We start from the raw sequence: 24500 nt of genomic DNA, 5'->3' as shown, positions 1-24500 counted from the left end.
CTGTTATCACAAGGTCTCCGAGGTAAGCACCAGGGCCTTTTGGGGTGATGAACTTACCGGTGTGAGGGGTAGACATGGGAAAGTTTTGATCTTGTTGTGTTGAGGAGACTTGGGGAAAAAAAGAAAAGAAACCATAACAACTAACTCTGCTGGAAGTTACCTTCCCTGGAATCTGTGAGAAGATTCCAGGCAGAATTCCCCCAGGGTGGGCACTGGCTTAGCAAGAGCAAGTCTGTGTTCGGCTGGAAGAGGGTGCTGTAAGACAAGTCCCATCCTTATTAAGGGGGGGAAATATCAAGAATAGTTTAAAAAATATTCAGCAAATAATCACCTAAAGAACTGCCTGATTAGGGGGGAAACTATGAATAATTTATCAATTGAAAATTTTGAATAAAATATTAGACAAATGATTTCTTTAGTTCTAATAAAGGAAAAGAATTTGGACTGCAACAGAGAATATCTTTGAATAACTTTAAGCGGGAAAAAGCTTTACAAAATTTGTTTGTATAACATTCTTATTGACTATTGGATTATGGTAGTACTCAGAGGCTCCAGTCAGGATCAGAGCCCCATTGTGCTTGATGCTGTACAATCTTATAAAAGGACATTGTCTTGGCCCAGAAGAGTTTATAATCTCACTGAGAAATGGTCAAGCATCTTTATTGTAACAGTTAGAGTACAAGATTGTGTGTCAGAAAATATGGGTTCTGTCCCTGCCTCTGCCACTGACTACTCACTGCATAACCTTGACTATTGTGGAGCTATTTTCCAAAAGACTCATTGTATTTGTTTTCTTAGTGACTGATTTGTATGCTTGAATTTGATTTGTACCCCAAGACAGTTCAAGAGCAAATCACTTGGAGCTCAATCCAGAGCTGACTGAAATCAATAGGAGTCTTTCCATTGACTTCACTGGGCTTTGGATAAGGCCTTCAGCCTCTCTGTTCTTGAGTTGCCACCCCTCCTCAGCAAAAATGAGATGTTACACATTTTATGTGTATTTTTCTTCCTTGTTACTAATTTCTTAACCCATCTATTTCCCACATTAACAATTATTCCAATACACTTTATAGCATGAGGCATATCTGCCAGCACATTTCTTTTTCTTTTTTAAAAAAAGAAAGGGCAGGATATACTGAATAAATCCACAAATACCTGGCATCCATGCTGGAAACAATGCAAAAATCCAGCATCTACATTTCAAATATATATACATTGGCTAGTGGATAGGGATAGTTGAAGGGAAATTACTTGATCCTTCCCTCCTCTGAACGAAATAAATCATCTTGTTTTGGTGGATTAGGATGAGGAGCTGTGGAAAGCTGGCAGCATTCAAGAGATCTACCTTCTGCTAAGGCTTCTCCTTCGGCCCAGGGCTCCTGGCTTTATGTATAAGTGAACATGAGCACAGCACTTGATGGGGCTTCTTTAGTTCTGCTTAAATCAGCCTAAAACAAGACTTTAGCTCCCCCACAGCCATATAGATTCGGGACTCCCAGCAGGATGCAGAGGGAAGGGTGCCCTGAAGGTGGAAGGATTCAGAAATCTATCTTTAATCTGAGTCACTGGTCAGCTCTGCTTCAATTGTGGATGTCTGTCATGGGTGCCAAACCTGTAGGTGAGTTGACAGGTCTTCTCAAAACTGCAGCAGAGAGGCCAAGGATTGAATGGTCACAGAGACCAAATGGTTAGGTGCACACCATTGAATCAGATAATTCTGCTCTGTAGGCCAAACAGGTGTTTGCCTAGAGTAGTAAGATGTTTAGAGACTTAAGTTTTGGAAACACAGACAAAAAGGGGGATATTTTCAAGGTTGTCTAGGACAGCCCTTCATGAGTTCCTTTGTTTTGTTTTTTTGTTTCCAGGAAACAGGTTTTCTTGTGGCATATTGACAGGCTGTTTTGTCTTTCCTCAGGCCCCTCATTATCAGACGTAGCTCTCTATTTCTCACTCACCTGCAGTGTGAATTATTATATTATGTAGAGTTGTGTAAGGATACTATCACCAGTCTGTCTTTAAGAGACTCTTGGCTTACAAGAAAAGGGAGGTAATGGATTGGCTGCTATATATACAAGTTTTAGACTGCTAGCTCCATTCCTGTATCTTTGGGCAGGTTTTGGCTCTGAATTAATAACCCTGCCCCCTTTTACACTATACCTACAACCCACTAAGGGAAACCGGTTACAACATGGTTTCTGTGTAGCTGGGTCCTAGCTGTGTCTCCGTAACCAGCTCGAGTCTTGGGCCGCACGTTTACAAAGCCATTGCTAGGTCCATCTACACTACAACATTTGTTTTCTCTGGGTCAGAGACAACTGTAAGTGTGCCCCCTTATTCACTTTGCTTAATAATTTCAAAGCCACCCTCAGCTGTTGACTCTGCCATATGTGTTTTTGATTAATAGTGTCAATAGAATTAATCTTTTCTCTGTTAACTGCAATTTTTTTTGTTACTACTAGGTTTGGAAACCTTTGCTTCCTTATTTGGATTCTGGGGGTAGAGGTGGGAGTTCTTCCACAAAGAAACACTTATGCTCCCCCAACATTTGTTGCATCTTGTCTTATACTTACCTTGTAAGTTCTTCAGAGCAGGGACTGTCTTTCTTCTGTACTTGTACCATGCCTAGCACATGTCATGGTACAGGTCTGGGGATCCTAGATGCTACTGCAGTCCATTTAATAATAAATGACTATCTTGGCTCTTGGATACCACAGTGATCAACAACCTTAAAAACTTGGATGGGTAGATGCATTAGTGTATTATTATACTTCTGAACTCCATATTAAATCACTGGGTATGACTCTCAGTTACAGTAAGGACTGCTCTGGCAGCATAAAGAGGTCTAACTGAAACTTAGGTGCATAATGAAGAGATTACTCCAATTCCTGAGCAGGGGTAGTGGGGAAAGAAGCCCACAGATGCTTCTACAAATAAGAACTGAGTGTCTAAGAGGATAAAAGTTAGTAACAAGCCTATACCCAAGTTTCAGTGGCTGGCTATCTAACGGGGAGTGATTCATTATACATATATGCTGGGTGTTCACGGTGAAAAAATTAATCACTTAAAAATTGGGTGGGTGATATAAGATTAATGCATAGATCCACCAGGCCCAGGCCTTCAATAACAATTCTTTTAAAAAATGAGAGATAAAAATGTTTATTTCCTGTCTAAAATAGAGTATTTCCACCCTTTCAGCCCCAGTTATCAATAGCAACAGTTGATCTCTCTAACACTGATCAGTTAAAGTGTGTTAGTCATCTGATGGGTTTCAGAGGAACAGCCGTGTTAGTCTGTATTCGCAAAAAGAAAAGGAGTACTTGTGGCACCTTAGAGACTAACCAATTTATTTGAGCATGAGCTTTTGTGAGCTACAGCTCACTTCATCAGATGTATACCGTGGAAACTGCAGCAGACTTTATATACACACAGAGAATATGAAACAATACCTCCTCCCACCCCACTGTCCTGCTGGTAATAGCTTATCTAAAGTGATCAACAGGTGGGCCATTTCCAGCACAAATGGCCCAGGTTTAAGAAGCCCTTGAGGAATTCCACCATGATTTCAACAATTTCCATCCCACCACCAACCTCAGCCTGGTCCAGTCCACACAAGAGATCCACTTCCTGGACACTACAGTGCTAATAAACAATGGCCACATAAACACCACCCTATACCAGAAACCTACTGACCGCTATTCCTACCTGCATGCCTCCAGCTTTCACCCTGACCACACCACACGATCCATCGTCTACAGCCAAGCTCTACACCTACAAGATCTCTGTCAAGCTTTCTTACAACTACAATACCCACCTGCAGAAGTAAAGAAACAGATTGATAGAGCCAGAAGAGTTCCCAGAAGTTACCTACTACAGGACAGGCCTAACAAAGAAAATAACAGAACGCCACTAGCGGTCACCTTCAGCCCCCAACTAAAACCCCTCCAACGCATTATTAAGGATCTACAACCTATCCTAAAGGATGACCCAACACTCTCACAAGTCTTGGGAGACAGGCCAGTCCTTGCCTACAGACAGCCCCGCAACCTGAAGCAAATACTCACCAACAACCACATACCACACAACAGAACCACTAACCCAGGAACTTATCCTTGCAACAAAGCCCGTTGCCAATTGTGCCCACATATCTATTCAGGGGACACCATCACAGGGCCTAATAACATCAGCCACACTATCAGAGGCTCGTTCACCTGCACATCCACCAATGTGATATATGCCATCATGTGCCAGCAATGCCCCTCTGCCATGTACATTGGTCAAACTGGACAGTCTCTACGTAAAAGAATAAATGGACACAAATCAGATGTCAAGAATTATAACATTCATAAACCAGTCGGAGAACACTTCAATCTCTCTGGTCACGCAATCACAGACATGAAGGTCGCTATCTTAAAACAAAAAAACTTCAAATCCAGACTCCAGCGAGAAACTGCTGAATTGGAATTCATTTGCAAATTGGATACTATTAATTTAGGCTTAAATAGAGACTGGGAGTGGCTAAGTCATTATGCAAGGTAGCCTGTTTCCTCTTGTTTTTTCCTACCCCCCTCCCCCAGATGTTCTGGTTTAACTTGGATTTAAACTTGGAGAGTGGTCAGTTTAGATGAGCTATTACCAGCAGGAGAGTGAGTTTGTGTGTGTATGGGGGTGGGGGGGATGTGAGAAAACCTGGATCTATGCAGGAAATAGCCCGACTTGATTATGTAAAGAGTTGTCACTTTGGATGGGCTAGCACCAGCAGGAGAGTGAATTTGTGTGGGGGGGTGGAGGGTGAGAAAACCTGGATTTGTGCTGGAAATGGCCCACCTGTTGATCACTTTAGATAAGCTATTACCAGCAGGACAGTGGGGTGGGAGGAGGTATTGTTTCATATTCTCTGTGTGTATATAAAGTCTGCTGCAGTTTCCACGGTATACATCTGATGAAGTGAGCTGTAGCTCACGAAAGCTCATGCTCAAATAAATTGGTTAGTCTCTAAGGTGCCACAAGTAGTCATCTGATGGACAGCCCATTAAGAGATTTCTAGGATTCTTACACACCAGCCCACACATGAGAAATTTGGACACACTTGAAAATATGGGCATCAATATAAAAGAAAATTTCATTGGTCAACATGCTGACAATGCTTCAAACGTGAGTGGAAAATATTGCTGTCTCCAAGTATGGCTGAAGTACGATAAAGTGTCTGACTAAAGGCCCAATCCAAAGTCCATTGAAGTCCATGGAAAGATTTCCACTGAGTTCAATGGGCATTGGATTAGGTCCTAAGTGCTTCAGACTAGTGATTACGAAATGTGGCGAATCATTGCACACAGAGGCAACATGTGACGGGGGCATGCAGGGTCATGTGCCCTCCACCGAATTGCTTCTTGGCTTGTACTGAGCATGCTCACACTGACTGAGTGTACTCATTAACATCTGCTGAAGCCGTTGCCATCACTCTACCCCGCCCCCGCAATCGTCGACAGGTATGGGTCATCTCTGCTTGCACTGCACAATGTTGTACTGTGGATTTTACGTACATAGTTTGACTCTGATCAAGACAGATACATTTTTCTGTCAGCATCCACTTACTATTGTGAAAGTTAAACAATGTTTTTTGGTGGAAGGAAATATTGTGCTTACCTTTCTTCAACCAGGTGGTTGGCAAGAGCAGATGCTGTTATGGCTCTTTACCACAGATATACAGAAATTAAAGAAGTTTTAATCAAATGTAGCCAAGATGAATCACTGCTTCCTGCAAGATTAGGAACTAACTGGTTAGCTCAAAAGCTGAGCTATTGGAAAAATGTGCTGACAATAACATGAGTTATGACAATTCATGAGTTAGAACTGCTTGTGGAAGGGAGTTCTAACATTGATTTCCATGGGAGTAGGAGCCGGCTTCATGTGAGGAAGGGTTTGTAGGATTGAGACCTAAGATTGTCTGTTTCCATTCTTATTCCTGTTCTTAAGATCTCTATATTTCATTGATTTTTATATCCCTCTTCTGACACGACAATTTATGCCAGATCGCTAAATCAAGAAGGAGAAAGTTGATTCTGTTATTCAGCTTGGGCAACTGCGACAGGGTCATTCTTGCTGAAACATTGCCAGACAGTTTAGGCCAACTTTTGCCTTATTTAAAATTCTTATAATTAGTGGAAGTGGCATGTGGAGTCTAAATTCATATTTTCTGAAATATAAAAAATGTTCACTATTCCTGTCTTACTCATCTATTTCTAGATTTCATGGTATTGGCTTTTTTTCTTTTTTTTTCAAAATATTAACTGCACAAGAACACTGGCTTGGGGTTTTATGCAATCTCTGCTGATCCTGAAGTCCTATCTGAATAAGAAATACGCTGACTGACATCACAGGTGATTCTGATGCACAAGTAAAGAAAACACAGCCATATTGATTTTCTTCATTAATTTTGAACTGCATTATTCACATGGGTGAAATAATGTTTGTCAAATAGAAAGACAAAAACAGAGAAATTATATTTTAAAACCTCTAGAAGAGTATTTAAAAATGAGAAACAACAAAATATTTTCAGAAAAAGTATAAAGGGAGAAAGGGTAAAGGATACTGATAGTGGAATCTTGGACAAAGTTTGAACTACATAAAGGTTAAGCAGCAAATGAATAGGGCCAAATACTGAGGGTTCCTGAGTGCCTGATGTAAGAATACAAGCACCAAATACAGGTCCTTGTCCAAAGAGTTGGACCCCTGCTGATAAGATTTTATGATACTACAAAGATAGCTGCAAAATTCTGCTCACACCTGGATTAATTCCACTTACTTCAATTAAGTGATTGCTCCTGAGTGATACCAATATGACAGAGAATAGAATGAAGTGGGATTTTTAAAATATTTGGTGTGTTCATATAACAATATTATCTAATACTATTATACTTTGTTTACATAATATAAAATCAGTGCACTATGAGAAAATAAACAGCAAACCATATACACCCAACAAAAATAACTCAATTTAAGTCCATCTGCAGTAGTCACTAACTCCATTTTCAGCATCAGACTATCAACCATTTATTAAGGAAAAGCTATTCTGTATTTCACTTGTTTATATTGCTCAAAAAGACTGAAGTGTCAGAGTACATATCTAAAAATCCTGTATTTTTAGCTTCAAGCACCATTATGATACACCTATGTAGACAGGAAAATAAAACTGATTTTATAAATTACCAACTAAAAGAAAATTAATGAAAGCAAATTGCTTTTAACTCAAGGTGTTTCATAAATATAAAGGGAAGGGTAACCACCTTTCTGTATACAGTGCTATAAAATCCCTCCTGGCCAGAGGCAACATCCTGTTTACCCGTAAAGGGTTAAGAAGCTCAGCTAATCTGGCTGGCACCTGACCCAAAGGACAAATAAGGGAACAAGATACTTTCAAATCTTTGGGGAGGGGAAGGCTTTTGTTTGTGCTCTTTGTTTACGTGTTTGTTCTCTCTTGGGACTGACAGAGGCCAGACAGAAATCCATCTTCTCCAACCCATCCTAATCCAAGTCTCCAGTATTGCAACCAGTATAGGTAAGCCAGGCAAGACGGATTAGTTTATCTTTTGTTTTATGTGAATTTTCCCTGTGTTAAGAGGGGAGGGGGGGTTTATTCCTGTTTTCTGTAACTTTAAGGTTTTATCCAGCGGGGGATCCTCTATGTTTTGAATCTGAATACCCTGTAAAGTATTTTCCATCCTGATTTTACAGAGATGATTTTTTACCTTTTTTTTTTAATAAAATCCTTCTTTTAAGAACCTGACTGATTTTTCCATTGTTCCAAGATCCAGGGGTTTGGATTTTTGATGATTTTGTAACAAATTGGTTAGGATATTATTCTCAAGCCTCCCCAGGAAAGGGTGTGTGTAGGGCTTGGGAGGATATTTTGCGGGAAGATATCTCCAACTGGTCTCTTTCCCTGTTCTTTGTTTAAAACACTTGGTGGTGGCAGCATACTGTTCAAGTATAAGGCAAAGTTTGTACCTTGTAAGTTTTTAACCTAAGCTGGTAAGAATAATCTTAGGGGGTCTTTCATGTGGGTCCCCACATCTGTACCCTAGAGTTCAGAGTGGGGAAGGAACCTTGACACAAGGTATACACGAATCCTTTAGATTTTAAATCTCCAAGTCTGCCTGTCACTAATTCATTTGACATGCTTTGTGCTTTCACCAGTAATTTTTGTGGCTATCTACTCATCCTAGAGCTGGTGTCCCTTGCTAGAGTATTTTATGTGAAAAAGAATAACTGCTTCTATTCTCCTGACTTTGGCAATTACTGTAGCATCCTCCTAAAAACAACAACAAAACACTTTTTTTGCTCAGGGTCCTGGAAAGAATGTTCTTGTTCGTTTTTTTATTTTCATAAATAAAATAAATATTTCATTCTATTTTCATTCTTGACTTGTATATTAATTACTTGAAAATTCTTCGTTACTCAAAGAGATCCCAGTCCTGACATCAATGAGAGTTTTGAGTGAGTAAAGACTATAGGATGGGTCCCAAGGCTTTTCTGAGCAGGCAATAGGACTGTTTAATATAAATGGATTCATCTACATTTAACATCTGTAGGGCCCAATTTTCCTCTTTTTCAGTAGCCAGTGGCAGGCTTAGCAATCTTACATTTTCCCCATGGATTTGGATTTCTAAAGGCATCAGCCTTTATTAACAGTTGATCTCATTGTAATGATGTGACCCCAGCTACAGTTTTGTCAAATTTCTCCCCAGGAGCAATACTTCATGTTCAAATTTGCTGTTTATGTCACAGAGTACTCCTGCAGAATCTGTGTGACCCACTCTTGATTTATTGCAGGTGCCTCCTGCCAGGAAGACTTGTTATATTTTGTAAATACTCATTTCTTTCTGATCTTTATAAATGAAACAATTTTCAATAAAAGTTTAAGAACATTTGCACTGCACCACTTTGACCAGAAATAGGAATATTGTGGATAAGGTAGAAGTTCACTGGTCAATAACAAAATGTATTCCAGGAAACCACAGTGTTAAAAGATCAAAACTGCTAAAGAATTTTTTTTAATGCAAAAGTATAAACCTGTTAAAAAGATCATACTGAATGTAATTTCTTAAATGGCCACTATTGGGCTAGCTGTGCAAAAGATTTTTTTTTTTAGACAAAAGTCCCATTATAAACAATGAGAGCTGTACTCAAGTGAGGGCTGTAAAATCTGATGTAAGGTCAATGTTGACCAATACCAGGGGTCTGGTGGTAAGCTTTTGTAGAACTAAAGGCATCCATGAAATATTTTTTTAAAATACCAGGGGAAGCTCTTTTTAAAAGACCACTGACAAATAGTTCGCAAACAAACATTCCTTTGTAACACAAATGTTGCAGCATTGTGCTAGTTAATAAGAACCAACAGGTAACTTATTTTTTTAAAATCCAGATTTCAAAATCAAAAGTATATTAGTAACATAGCCAAGGGGATTTGGTTTTTAAAATGTTTCTTTTTAACATGACAGTGTCACTTTAAATACAACCAAGATAGAGAGCATATTCCCCCAAGAAGCATTTAACCAAATGTGCTGTAAAAAGTTTGCTAGGCTAAACATACAAGTAGATTTAAGCTGCTACCAGTGAATATTGTATTACAGAATAAGGTTTTAATAATGCATTAGGGGCTTTGAAATGTATTCCAATGATATGAAAAACACACATTAGATCTCAAATATTAGTTTTAATAAATGAAGTGGCTATTAGGATTACAGACTCTGGCCCTTTTGCTTACTCACATTGAGTAGCATTAATGATGTGGGTCATCTCACCGCTTGTGTGAGCAAGTGCTACTCAGTGTGAGTAACGCTTGTAGGATCTGGCTCTAAATTAGGATGCATATTGCATCCTTGCCTCCAAAAGAGAAATGTCCTATTGATGCCAGCACTTATTGATAGGTCAGCACAGCTTAGAGACAGTGAATACTTGCTCTTGGAAATAACATAACGCTAAGTGAAGCAGCCCTTTGACCAAGGGGGGATTGATCGCCATCACAGCTGGAATGTACAGAGCTATATCTAACTCTTGTTTTTCCTTCATTTTCCAGAGGAAAAAGTGCCTGATAGTGGACAAAAAAAACAAAACAAAGAAAGCAACCCCAAAAACACAACAACCCCCCCCCCATCACAGTAAACATATATTGTGCTACAGCTGTCTCTTGTCCAGGGTTCCCTTTTCCCCCTCAAGTATTAACCTTTTATTTCCTTATTGTTAAAGAATTTTTCATAGGGATCAAAATATGTATTCTAGTTTAAAACATTCCTCACTGTAGCTTTCAGATCCTGTAGATCTCTTTTCTGACCTTGCTCATTCAAGGGCATTAGAGTTCAACGAATGACATGGGACTTTGCAAATGAGAACAGGAGTGGCTAGGGACATGTGTAAGGTAAGGCTATGCAGAACAGTGGTTTTTTTTCTTTAGGAAACACAAGTAACAGTGGCTGTGTCACAATATTTAGAACAGAATACCGTGTGGTGTCATAGAGTGTCATTAACATAATAGGTATCCCAAAGTTTCAGAAGCAACAAGTAAACCCCCAGCGGTCCCATGGCTGGGTAGGGAAACATGGTAAACTGTGATACACTCAAAAACAAATGCATATGCATGTGTTAACCGGGGGTTGGGCTCCTAAGGAAGGCCAGGGCTTTAAAAAGTCCGCTCCTAAGTGACCAGAGGAGCTAGGGAACAGGAGCAGCTAACGGGAGTTTTGCAAGGGAGTTTAGAGTGTGTGTGTGTTTGTGTGTGCGTTTGTGTGTGCTGGGGGCCGGGGGGGGGGGGGGGGGCTAGATACACTTAACACTTAGGGACCGAATGGCTAGGCAGCAGTTCTGCGGAAAAGGACCTAGGGGTGACAGTGGACGAGAAGCTGGATATGAGTCAGCAGTGTGCCCTTGTTGCCAAGAAGGCCAATGGCATTTTGGGATGTATAAGTAGGGGCATAGCGAGCAGATCGAGGGACGTGATCGTTCCCCTCTATTCGACATTGGTGAGGCCTCATCTGGAGTACTGTGTCCAGTTTTGGGCCCCACACTTCAAGAAGGATGTGGAGAAATTGGAGAGAGTCCAGCGAAGGGCAACAAAAATGATTAGGGGTCTGGAACACATGAGTTATGAGGAGAGGCTGAGGGAGCTGGGATTGTTTAGCCTGCAGAAGAGAAGAATGAGGGGGGATTTGATAGCTGCTTTCAACTACCTGAAAGGGGGTTCCAAAGAGGATGGCTCTAGACTGTTCTCAATGGTATCAGATGACAGAACGAGGAGTAATGGTCTCAAGCTGCAGTGGGGGAGGTTTAGATTGGATATTAGGAAAAACTTTTTCACTAAGAGGGTGGTGAAACACTGGAATGCGTTACCTAGGGAGGTGGTAGAATCGCCTTCCTTAGAGGTTTTTAAGGTCAGGCTTGACAAAGCCCTGGCTGGGATGATTTAACTGGGAATTGGTCCTGCTTCGAGCAGGGGGTTGGACTAGATGACCTTCTGGGGTCCCTTCCAACCCTTATATTCTATGATTCTATGATTCTATGAACATTCTTTAAACTTAAAGCCAAAACCACCCCATGATAAAAACAAAACATCAACAAAGAAACCAGCTGCAGGAGTAAAAAGAGAATGCTGGCAGAAGTCCAGCAACAGAGTGGGGGCTATCCAGTTTATTGCCCCCAATGCAGCATGTATGATTACCTGCCCTATGGGCAGGTGGCATATGTGTGCATTCGATGCAAGGAGCTCCTGGCCCTCAGAAACCCTGTAGGGGCTTTGGATACCAGAGTAGCTGAACTGGAGGAGCTAAGGGAGACTCCCAGATGAGACTTTCTGGGACACAGTAGAATGGTCCCACCCTGGTCTCACAGCTTCTGTGCTGTTGAGGAGGATGAAAGTTTCAGGGAAGAAGAACATTCAACTGGAGCAGAGGAAAATGATCTCATAGTTGGGACCCTCCTTCCAGATGATGGTGTGGTATCCTCTTACACTGAGGATACCTCTCCAGGGGAGGGAACTCCAGTTATTAGGAAGAGACAGGTACTAGTAATGGGCAATTCGATCATTAGAAACCTAGCTGGGTTTGCAATGACTGGGAGAACCACATGGTGACTTGCCTGCCTGGCGCAAAGGTTGTGGATCTCTCGAGACATCTAGATAGACTTGAGTAAGTACTGGGGAGGAGTCAGTGGTCGTGGTACATGTAGGTACCACTGACCTAGGGAAGGATAGGAGAGAGGTCCTGGAGGCCAAATTTAAGCTTCTCTGTAAGAGATTGAAGTGCAGTGAATGTGTATATACCTGGTGGGGAGAAAGGGCCAGTTGGAATTGGGAGACCAGAAAGGAGTGGCTTGGGGTAAATCAGGAAGGGACAGAAGGAGAAAAGAATAGGTGGAAGAAGGAGGCAGAGTGTGAGGGAGCCAAGAAAGATGGCAGAGAGAGGAGGACAGAATGAGGGGATAATGTTTGGGTTTAAGACTGCTGCTAAGTCCTATGCCAAATAAGAGCTCATCCTTTGAGGCCCCTGCCTTACTCTTCTCAAAAGTGTTATGGGATCCAGTGCTGTCCAGCCAGAAGTTACCAGCAGAGGTGGGCAGACAGAACCTCGGTTTCATTACTTAACTGATCATAGAATCCTAGCAAAATGTCAGGTCTGGGCATAATCCCAAATCCTGGTACAGGTAATGGTCAACAACATTTAAATCCAACGTGCCACATTCGAAGAGTATAAAGCGTTGCAAAATCCAATAGCTAACATTGATACTTTTTCTGTGTGTGGGAGCTCCCACAGTAAAATCCTTGCTTTTTCAGCAGACAGGCTGTCTGCAAGGGGTGTTTGGCCAACAGCTGAAAAAAAAAAAAGAAAAGAAAATATGTAGAATAGATCTCTTGCCTTTCAGCATTATGGTCACTCAACACATCCCTTCAGCGCAAGCTCTTTTGGGTGTGTATATATATGTTTTCTTCTATCTCAGTAATTGAGTGACTGCCAGTGCAAGTGCCCACGTGTCCAGGGATGGTATCACTCAACAGTAGAGTGTGAATTATAGAGAGGAAATGTCAGTGCATTTGACATTGGAACCAAGTACGTTTGGTATCATTATCTGGCATGTTTCAGAGTAGCAGCCGTGTTAGTCTGTATTCGCAAAAAGAAAAGGAGTACTTGTGGCATCTTAGAGACTAACCAATTTTTCGAGCATAAGCTTTCATGAGCTACAGCTCACTGCATCAGAACAGCATGTAAAGATTGGAAGAAATTGCTCCAATGAATGTCATCACTACCCAGTTGTCTTTGTGTTCAGAGTCTGCTGACTGCAGTCAGAAAAAACATGGTGTAAAATGCTTTTTAATCATGTTAGTACTGCAGACCCAACATAGGTATGGGAGAATGAGCTGTATTCTCGCGGTCTGATAGATCTTAAATAGAATAGTTAACTGTATTAAACTTTAACACAAGGGAGGGTGTTAGAATATAGATATTCAGGCCTGCCTGTAAAGGCCTATACTTTAAGAACTTAAGTGTATTTTTATCACTTAGCTAATTATAAAGGTATAAAACAAAGAATCAAAATCCCAGTCCGCCTGTATATGGGCCTTCTCTCACTAGGATAGTCTGAGGCCTTGTTCTTAGGCTAAGGCCTTTGGCTAAATAGCAGAGGCAGCCTTAAACTAGGAAGTGTATGGTCACATCTTCACATCCCAAACCAGCCACACTGAAATAAGGTAGTATTGGGCTGTTAGGAAGATGATCCTGTCCTGATAGTGCCCATCACCACCAGATAAAGAAACCTATCCTGGAAAATGATCCCTCACTCTCACAGACCTCGGGAGACAGGCCAGTCCTCACTTACAGACAGCCCCCCAACCTGAAGCAAATACTCACCAGCAACTACACACCACACCACAGAAACACTAACCCAGGAACCAATCCCTGTCGCAAACGTCGTTGCCTACTCTGTCCCCATATCTACTCTAGCAACACCATCAGAGGACCCAACCGCATCAGCCACACCATCAGAGGCTCATTCACCTGCATGTCTACTAATGTTATATATGCCATCATGTGCCAGCAATGCCCCTCTGCCATGTACATTGGCCAAACCGGACAGTCCCTAATTAAAAGAATAAATGGACACAAATGGGACATCAGGTATGGTAACACACACAAGCCAGTGGGAGAATACTTCAATCTTCCTGGACATTCTATAACAGATTTGAAAGTAGCTATACTTGAACAAAAAAACTTCAGAAACAGTCTTCAAAGAGAGACCAGAACTAAAACTCATTTGCAAATTTAACACCATTAATTTGGGCTTGAATAGGGACTGGGTGTGGCTGGCTCAGTGAGCTGTAGCTCACAAAAGCTTATGCTCAAATAAATTGGTTAGTCTCTAAGGTGCCACAAATACTCCTTTTCTTTTTGCCTCATTACAGAAGCAGCTTTGACTCTCCTGGAATTGACACCTCCTTATCTGTTGTTGGGAGTGGACTACATCCACCCTGATCGTATTGGCCCTGTCAACACTGACTCTCCACTTGTGAGGTAACTCCCTTCTCTTCATGTGTCAGTATATTTATGTCTGCATCTGTAACTTTCACTCCATGCATCTGAAGAAGTGAGGATTTTACCCATGAAAGCTGATGCTCAAATAAATCTGTTAGTCTTTAAGGTGCCACCAGACTCCTTATTATATTGATAGACACCTATATACATAGTTCAATAATAGTTTTATTTTTTTCCCTGAAGCGCAAAGTTAACTTAGCACAAGGGAAATTCTCTGTGAAGAGCTCTGTTCACTTAGATCCAGTGTTTTATTTGTTTTTGTTTTTAAATTAACAAACCCAAACTGAATGAAATAATTCTGCTCTTATGTTAGAAATCTCGGTCTCTCATCTCACTGAAGTATCACAAGACAGAGCATCTTTATAGTATTGGAATTGATAATCCTACTGCAATGTTTTCTCTCATCATATGTCACAGATATGCAGCTTGGGAACAGAAAGCTTGCAAGGGTATGTGAGGACATGAAACCCTAATGCACTCAGCTTACTATGGATGCACAAAATAACAAAACAATGCCCACCCCCCCAACCCTGGCTGTCTCAGAACAAAAGTGCAGCCAGAGAGATTTAGAAACTGAAGTATAAATACAAAACTGTTAGACAAAAACACAAAACAGAAGCATAAGCATCTTATTTAAATGCACATATTAAACAAAGCCAGATTGCAATCTGTGTCCTTCTCTACTGACTCATTTAACCTAAGTATTCAGGCAGACTAAATTACCATAAACAGAATACTGATTGCAAACATCTGTTACATCTGTTATAAATGAAAAGCTGTAATAACTAACAATAGGGATTAAAAATTAGACTTGGTGCATAGTCCTAGTGCTGGCCTACTCCAGGGGGAATTTCACACCTTCTGAGCTCCTGTAGCTCCCACCACTGCAAGCAGAGTTGTGGGTACTTAGAATGTAGCTGAGAATGGTGCAAGTTAACAGAGTAGCTATATGTCTAACTACTCAGTTTACACGTGCAAATGATTGCACACAAAACCCAGCACAGGAAAGGCTGTTTTTGAAAATGTGGCCCTTACTGTGAAAACCTTAAGCATGCAGAATTCATGCGAGGTTAATGTGGGTGTCAAGACCACTTCAACAGCGTTTCCATTGTAATTCAGCAGTTATTAATCAGATCATTATATTTTAGTGTTATCAAAAGTAAATAAAGACTAGCATTTCCAGTACTTTTACTAAAGGCTCTTATTTTATTTTTATGTATCCCAAATTAACTGTGTCCAATCCTCAGCTTGTGTAAATTGGGGTAGCTCCATTGACTTCAATGGCATTCTGCTGATCTACACCAGCTGAAGATCTGGCCTTGTGTGTTTAAATTCCTTTCTATATGGCTTGGGCTTTATTCTGTTGACATCCATGTGCAATGGGGTTGAAATCACTGGAACTACACCAGTGTAACTGAGGGTGGAATTTGGATTCTATCTCTAGTAAATATGGATTTTACAGAATATATTATAATCATAACTTGAGGATGCTTCCTCTGTGCAAAGCAATAACCAGATCCAGGGCTGAATAAACTTGGAGGCTGGAGGATGAGATACTTGTAATAAAGCGTGATTTGTAAAAGACTGGTTTTTATTTCCTCGTCACTCATATGACAAGGATTACAAAAGGTTATATTCCTGCCACTTGGCTACTATTACAGTATATACTGGAAGAAAATACCAAGGCTGATGGCGAATACTTTTAATCCCACTTAATATAGTTAGTTTTTGAATCAACAGTGGGAAACTGAGGTGGCAACTGTGTCAAGCAGTGTCACACTTCTGAGTCGAGGACCCAATCAAAGCAGAGAAATTACAATAACCAGAGTGAATACAGGCACTTGTGCGTTCACTATATAGTTATTAAGAAGCAACTGAACAGTTATGCAAATACTTTTATTGACCAGTCAAAATACTGGGAGTCATATAGTGTGTACAGTTACCGAGAATAACTATAGAAAGCTGATGCAAATCACAACCCACAACCAGAGTGCAGGTAACTGAATAGCTGGTGTGTGTGTGTGTGCGTGTGTGAGAAACTGTATAGTCGTGCATCCATAGCTGTATAATACACCTGCACTATGAAGCCTTGTCTACTCTGCTGATTTTCTGAAAACCTTCCACAGACACTCGGGTGCAGCCCCACAAGTGCTACCAATGGAGTGACTTCTAGCCTAAATCTGCTGGTGTTTTTATTATAGGTCACTTAGACCTGCTCTAAGCAGTGTTAGCTGATTCTGTGGTAAAAACGCTGCTGACAGGTCTACCATAACACAACTGTTCTGTTCATGGCATACGTGCAGAGAAGTTAGATAAATACTCTTGCTGGAAGATTGCAATGTAACAATACTTTATTTCTTAGAATTCACAATGATAACACATAAGAATCCCAAAGCAGAGAGAGAGAAAGCAGGCTGCTTCATCAAAAGAGAAAGGTCCAATGCACCCTACCTTTCTCTAGGCTGGCTCAGATGACTCAGATCACACAAATTCCTCAGAGCTCCCTGCCACTTGCAAGCAGAACCAGAAAATCCTTCACACTTAACATGATTGCTTGTCATTTTAAATACCATTTCGAATACCCCACAGCACAGCTACAGCTGCTAGAGCAACGCTGGGGAATTTTTCTAATTTTTTTCAAGGCAAATGCAAGCTAACTGCTGAAATCCAATTGTTTTACCCAGGCTTTTAGGTAGAAAATAACAGAAACGTTTCAAATAATGTTTGAACAGAGGAAAAAGCCAGTGAAAAGTGGTGAGTTAAGAGAGTTGATCAAAAAGAAATAGTTCTATGATATTGCCGTTATGACACAGCTGCAGTGCAAATTATCTCTGCAAAAATAATCTGTCAACACATATACAAAAATGAATAGCCAGCAACCACAGTTATAAAACACTGCAGCTTAAAAACAGATATCTTTTAACAGTGTATTTTTCTGTTCAAACCAGCACCAGACACTGAGTCCAACTAAAATAGTCTGATTTCAACCTTGCAAATTACTTCGGAGAAACTCTGAACTTCAGAAAACCTTCCATAAAGAGCAAGTTTAATAACAGTGTTTATTGTAAAAAGGGATCCTTATTATGTGGTATGGGAATAGCTTTTTTGCTACACTTAATTAGATCCTGTTTTTCTTCTTTTTTAAAAATTTGTCATAGATCCATTTTAATTTGAGCCTTTATTTACACTGATTTTAAAAATATGGGATTAAAGTGTCCTTTTCTTTATTTTTTATACGTCAGAAAAACACATGGGCAGCAGAAGCAGCATATATATATAAGCATAAAAGCACTATTCTTAGGGGTAATATGAGTTCCCCTTGGGCAGAACATTTTTCTACCATATAAACAAAATCTCTCTTGTTTGCAGTTCACTGGGATTGAAAGGTTATGGTTACATCCCAGGGGCTGTGATATAGGCAACTTGTAGTACTCAATAAGAGAGAAGATTTTGGATTTTTTTTAGACACCTAAAAGCGGGCCCCCAGAATACTAGAAGGCCCTTAATACCATGACAATTAAGCATATACAGTATACTGATGCTGTTCTCACTGCAGGGGACCTGATGACCACCCCCTCCATCCCCTTTCTCAGACATATGCTTTTCTGTTCAACCCTGCTTCTCCCTATTTCAATATATTTAATCTAGAAGCTTAATTATATAATGCTACAGCATAACTTCACAGAAGTCAATGGATATTTTGCCCTACACTTTTTTCTATCATTTGTCTTTCATTTCTCTCTAACGAGAGCTTGTTATATGAACTGCATTTTCTTGTCCCTCCTCTGAGGACTTCTGTAGTGGAATGTTGATAGCACATCTGGGCTCAGCAGTTAGTCTGCTCTTGAAAGAACAAGTCTCCACGGTAGCATTTGCTTTTGTTAAGGCTACATGTAGATTTCTTTCTGTCCCCTCCCCTGGCTTCGTATATACTTATATCTGTCTCAAAACATTCTTCTTTTGATTTGAAACTTTCTATATTTGAATGCTGGAAATTTGGAAGGATAATTTTTTTTAAATGAATGAATGAAATTCATGTGGGTGTTTTAAAGTTAACCAGGTGTGAGATTAATATGGCTTTAAAAGCAGCTGAAGGTGCGCCCCTCCCCATTTGTACATGGATAGCCTAAACTATGAACTTTAAAAGATGGAAATATCTGCTGGTTCTCAATGAGAGAGGATCTCTTGCCTATTTGGGAAAAAAAATTGCCACTAAGAGTTATTGTTTAGTTAAAATATCACTGTTTAGCATGTGCAGTATGGAATTAAGTTTAGCTATAAAACACAATAGGATTGGCTATAAACATATAACATGCCCTGCTCAATAGTTGTACAAAATTTTAATTTTATATTTCCTTTTAGATTTAAATTTTAATTTCTGTACCCTTATCATTACCTTATGGTTTGGGGTAAGGACTGGGAAACTGCCTGTTATCAGAGATGGCAAACAGCTAACCAGAGCAGTTTAGATGAAACATTGTGTCCCAATAGCTGGGATGTCATATCAGGTAAATCCAAAGTCATGCGAAGATCCTATCTACTTTCCCAATGGGTCCATCTGCAGAGGGCGGAGGGGGAACAACTCAGTAGGAGAGCCAAAACTGAAGGAGGGCCTCCAGGACCAAATCTGGGGTGGGAGTGGGGTATTCATAGATCAAAATACAGTGATACCAACCCTTTAGAACACTAGAAAGCCAGAAACTGGAAAAGTCATCATCCTCTCATTAACTATTTATATTACAATTTTGTAGTTTAAAGTACACATTTAGGTCTTGATCCCAATCCCATCAGGACTTCTATTAATAATCCAGTAAATTACATTGGCCTGATCCTGAGCTATTCTGTTCCCAGGGTCTTCCCCAGTTAAGACTGCTGCCAGAGTTTTACAACAATTTCAGCTATGGCACAGTTTTGATTCACCCAGGACAGCGTGGAGGTTTTCTTAAGAGTAGTGTTTTGTATCTGTTATGGGATCCTCACTACTCTGAAACTCTGATGCTCTCTTTTCTAGAGATCATTACTGAATCTTGATGGTTTCATGCTGTCAAAAACATCAAGGAATTGTTCCGTTAAGTTGGTTAATATCACCCATCAGTGTTCCCCTTTTCATTTCTGACCAGATCAAATGCTGGTTAAGGCATTATTGCAATTTATAAATATAGCCAGAAATAGTAATTAAGGCTCTGATTCTACAAAGCGCGTAAGCACATGCCTAACTTTAAGCACAGGAGTAGTCCCATTGACTTCAGTAGGACTATGTAGGCTTCAAGTTAGCATGTGCTTAAGCATTTTGCTAAATCACGAAGGAAAGGCAAGAAATGTGAGGTGAAGAATGAGGCTTAATGTAGTGACACATAACTAGCCTTCTGTGTGCATTTGCTGCAAAGTTTATTATGCAGGGGCCTGACAGTCTGGCCCATTAGCTTAACATGTTGATTATAAGTTTCCCGCACTTCTTGTTTCATGTGTCTTAAAAACAGCACTGTTAGATGTACAAGTCTAGGTTGGTGATCCATTTGACTGCTACAGGTGATGCGGAGTGGATGGCAGAGATTCCTCCAGGATATGATCATTTGGGACATCGATTGATGAGAAGTCCATTACTGAAGTCACACATAGGATTGTGTCTCAATCCCCATTTATGAAATAGGGGCATCTACCAAAATGGACCATATTTTCCATGGGAGTGAAAAGTCATTGTGATCTTCAGCGGGGTCTTTAAGGAGCTATTTATTCAGGACTTTGGCATCCTTCCACCTTGCTTGTCATTGATATTATGGGGGAAATCCCAAGTCTTTGAGTACTTGTGCTGCAAGCCAGAAAGGTTTCCGGGATTTGAGTCAGAGTCTTGGTATGTTATTAGGTCTTCATGTATTGGAAGATCCTTGTTCTCTTGAATACGATGGAACTCCCAAGGGATTTGCATGTTTTGAAGAGTTTGGGTGGCTGTGCACCAGTATGGTTGTGGGGTTGATTTTACTGTGCTTGTAATGATCTGCACACTGTTATTAAGTTGAGAAATGACAAGTGTTGTATGGGAGCTATGTGTCCAGACAGGTGATCCTGTAGTATTCTGAGGTGTATTCTGTAATAGAGTATACTGGGGCCACTGGAATAGGGGGAGACCAGGGGGCCATGGCCCCATCACTTTTTACTCACTTTAAGGGCGAGTGACAACGGAGAGAGGGTGGAGAGGGGGGAGGGGGGCTTTGGGGAAAGATGTGGTGTAGGAGCAGGGCTTTGGGGGGAATGGGAGGTCTGAGGGCAGGACCTCGGGGAGAAGGGGCAGTGCAGAGGGGCAGGGCCACTGTTCAGTCCCCGGTGGCCCCCCCCCACTTTTGGGGGCTTCCACCACTCCTGGAGTATACAAGGACCAGTGAAGAGGTCTGTAGAGTTTTTACAGCAGCTCCCCAGGTCATTCCTTTGAGTTTCTGAATGAGATTTACATGCATCTTTATTCTGTCATGGGTATTTTTCAGGTGATGGTGGTATGTGATGTAAAGTCACACCAAAATATTTCAGGGTAGGAGCGTGTCTTAACTGCTGACCACAGAAATTCACATGCAGTTACTCCTACTATGCTGACTTTACAGGTGCTTAATTTCAACTGTAACTCCAGTTACTGAAGGTACATCCACATGCATGTAGCCATGCCACAAATAATTAGTACAGTCAAGCTAAAATCTACAGTATGTTTGAAAGCATGCACATAAATAGCTATGGGCGAGATTCGCATACACTTGTCCTTGATATGTGGTACCTTAACTTCACAAGTGACCCCCACTGATTTCTAGTGATGTAAGGGACTATTCATCCTGAGCAAGGGTATAAAAAAAATCTGGTTCTATATATAAATGAACCTTCTGCTAACCTGAACCCAGAAAGGTTCTGGGCAGTGAATAGGAAAATGTGTATTCAAGATTTCCGAATAAATATGTGAACGAATAGCACATTCATATATTACCATTGTTTTGTGTTGGCCACAAAACTAAACTTCATAGATGAATCTTCTGAATAGCAGCACTCATTTCAAGGAAGCTTCTACAGGAAGGACAAGGTATCCTACCTTTCTTTCATCAGTGTGTCCTTTGTACTCATCCATTAGCCCGCTCACTGTTATTGCCATTATTGTACGCAAAACACAGTATAAGATGGGTGGCACCTGAAGACACAACAGTTACAGTGCAGCTGCTTGGTATTTTATGAATGAGCATAAAACAAAGCCTCCAGTACCGTTAGAATCTCCATTTCTCATGTTAGTATTGAACTCCAGTGACCATTAGATTCAAGTCACTCATTTTTGCTATGTCAGTCATGACTGTAGAGTGAGGGACTTGAAGGAGAGGGGTCATTTGCAACAAGGAAAGGGAGAATGTTTCAAACGTAAGGGGCAGCATGAAGGTACAACACCAAGACTGGAAGAAAGAGATGGGGTAAAAGGACTGGGAGGAATTGAGGGACTGAGAGAGGGAGAAAGCTCAGATGAGGGAGGGGGAATATTATTTAACGCCTTGGAGGTAGTGTTGAGGAGCTTGAATTGCATGCAGTAAATAGGAATCCAGTAAGAGGTTTAAGAGCAAAGAATGAAGAAAATGATGTTAGTTTCAGTGTTTCGGATACACTGGAAGATGGAGAGGAAAAGGTGAGAGATGACCAAGAGCTTTAGCAGTGAAGATAGTGAGTAAAGGACAGATTCTGGTGATTTTAGAGAGGAAAAAGGGACTCATGAATATCCATGTCTTGCTTAAGATATCACCAGAATGTGATAAGACCTACCCCAAGAAGGAGTCCTTGTGACCAGGAATGGTTACAAGCCAGGGACATGTTTTGCACTCAGCTGGACTCTACTATAAAGATGCATTCAAAACACATGGAAATCTTGGTTCCTGTGAGCAGCTTAGAAGAAAGCTACACTGTAATGTAGGAATAGCTCAGCTGAGGGGTAGGCTTTCTGGTCACACAAGACAAACTTGTTGAAATGCCGTTCAAATATGAACTAGTTGGTGGTTTGTTTTAAATGCTAATATGAGGCTTCTGAAAAGATTCTGCCTGTTTGTTTAAATAAGGTAATGCATAATTAACTAGGAAGAGGAAGAGCAGCTGGAAAGTGTTTACAGTTGGGTTGAGCTCTTCTTCTCCCAGCCTGTAAATGGAATAATTTTGTCTTTAAAACAGACTTTTTGTCTGATGAAAGAGTTCATGTTCTCTTTAAAGAGATCTTACCTAATCCCATTATATAATTTATTGATTTATATAGCATTAGTCGCATGCATTAAATACACTTTATAGTGATGCTGTTGGGTGCCCAAGAACTCAACATTAAATTGTTTAAGCAGCTTTATGAGTTCCTCGTAGACCAGCCTTTCAAAACAATATGGGGCAGAGACCTAAAGTTTACAGTCTCATACACTCTATGAACTGTTTGGTTTTACTATTAAAAGATCCCCCCCTGGACTTTATACAACAGAAAATACCATCTCCATTGGCCTCCAACAAGAATGTTTAAGACCATTAAAGACACCAGTGCCAGCTGTTACTGTCAGATTCCAGGAGACACACTGATGAATGTGCTGTGGAAATACTGCATACGTAAAGGATTTTGGGAAACGTTTTCTAGGATTTCCCTCATTTTCCAAGTGTCTCATTCACTCCACAGTTATTGATATGGTGGGCAACCCTCTAAATCTCAAGGACTATCAAGAACACTGGCTTCTCCATGCGTCCCTGGAGCCTACAGAGATGGAAGACTTCAATATCCCTACCCATAGTGTACTGGATGTGTGAATTTCGTGATTTGGCTTCCTTGGAAAGGAGTGCATACTAAATATTTAACTGATTCTATTTGAAAGCAGATTTTCTTTATTCCTCAGTATGGATGGTAATGATTCATTATATTGTAAACCCCAGCATCACACTTCAACCTTATGTGCTCTTCTGTCACTAAATCCTCTCACCCACCTTTCATCTTTGCATCGTCCTTTCTTTCCCCCTTCAGTTCATTTTTTGGAAGAGCTACATATGCGCTTTGTTGGCTTGCTTATATAAAATGCAATAAAAACTTAAAATAAAAAAAATTACTTCAGTTTCTCAACTTCTTTGAAAATTTTTGCATCCTGTTTTCAGTTAAAAAAAAAAAAATCCATGAGCACTTCTCCTCTGAGTCTTGATAAATGGAGACAGATTCATACACAGTTGCCCTCTCATTATTAATCTGACCTTTGTTTGCCAAAATGCCAGCGCTTCACCCTAGAGGGAAAGACTTGGCAGAGCAATGCTACATTTAAGTGAAATTCTCCCATCATGTTGCCTGGGACCTGGAAAGAAATAATGCTTGAAAGTTTGTAGTATGCTACTAAGAGGCTGTTCAACCACAGTATAGACATATTCTACTACAAAAATTAGACACAATTCAGAAAACATCATGCAACATCAGCTGCCACATATGTGGTGGTTTGGTGATAGATACAAACCAAGAGCTTAAATGATTGATTTGCCAGAATAGAAAAAGTCTGGGTTTCATCAGATTCATATCACAACCAGGGCAAACATTGATATTTATACAGAGGAGTGAGGAAGCTAAACTACACAACTGAGGCTCCGAATATCAGGGTTCTGTTTCCAGCTATGAAATTATACAAGAGATGAGCTGCAGCTGGTGGGGGTCTGCACAGAAACTTCTCTAGGTTGCTTAGCAAGGACAGGGCAGATCCTCAGCTGCTGTAAATTGACTTCAGTGGCATGCAGAGTATTTTAACTTTTTGTTAATGTAGTGAATCGCAACACAAAGGGTTAATGTAGCTTTTTGCATGGAATATTCATTTATACAAAACCTAATTTCTAGCAGTGGTTTAGAGCTCCGTGTGACCATTAGCTGGAAGCAGCAGCTGAGGAATGTATCATTCTCCCTGAAAGAAAAAAGGCTGCATA

The 24500-nt window shown here is 40.5% G+C and overlaps 1 long non-coding RNA gene across 1 annotated transcript in view; it reads left to right on the top strand.

The window, feature by feature from the left end:
- LOC142072552 (uncharacterized) overlaps nucleotides 1-23599 on the top strand; it is a 31154-nt gene extending 7555 nt beyond the window's left edge. The window contains exons 2-4 of the long non-coding RNA XR_012668990.1: nucleotides 7488-7555; nucleotides 14444-14552; nucleotides 23230-23599. This is a non-coding gene — a long non-coding RNA (uncharacterized LOC142072552). The remainder of the gene's footprint in view (nucleotides 1-7487; nucleotides 7556-14443; nucleotides 14553-23229) is intronic.
- The last annotated feature ends 901 nt before the right edge of the window (nucleotides 23600-24500 follow it).

Source organism: Caretta caretta, chromosome 6 (genome assembly GCF_965140235.1).
Source record: "Caretta caretta isolate rCarCar2 chromosome 6, rCarCar1.hap1, whole genome shotgun sequence".
Classification (NCBI taxonomy): Eukaryota; Metazoa; Chordata; order Testudines; family Cheloniidae; genus Caretta; species Caretta caretta.
Note: the sequence above shows the minus strand (reverse complement) of the source record. Positions and strands in the feature narration are given on the sequence as shown.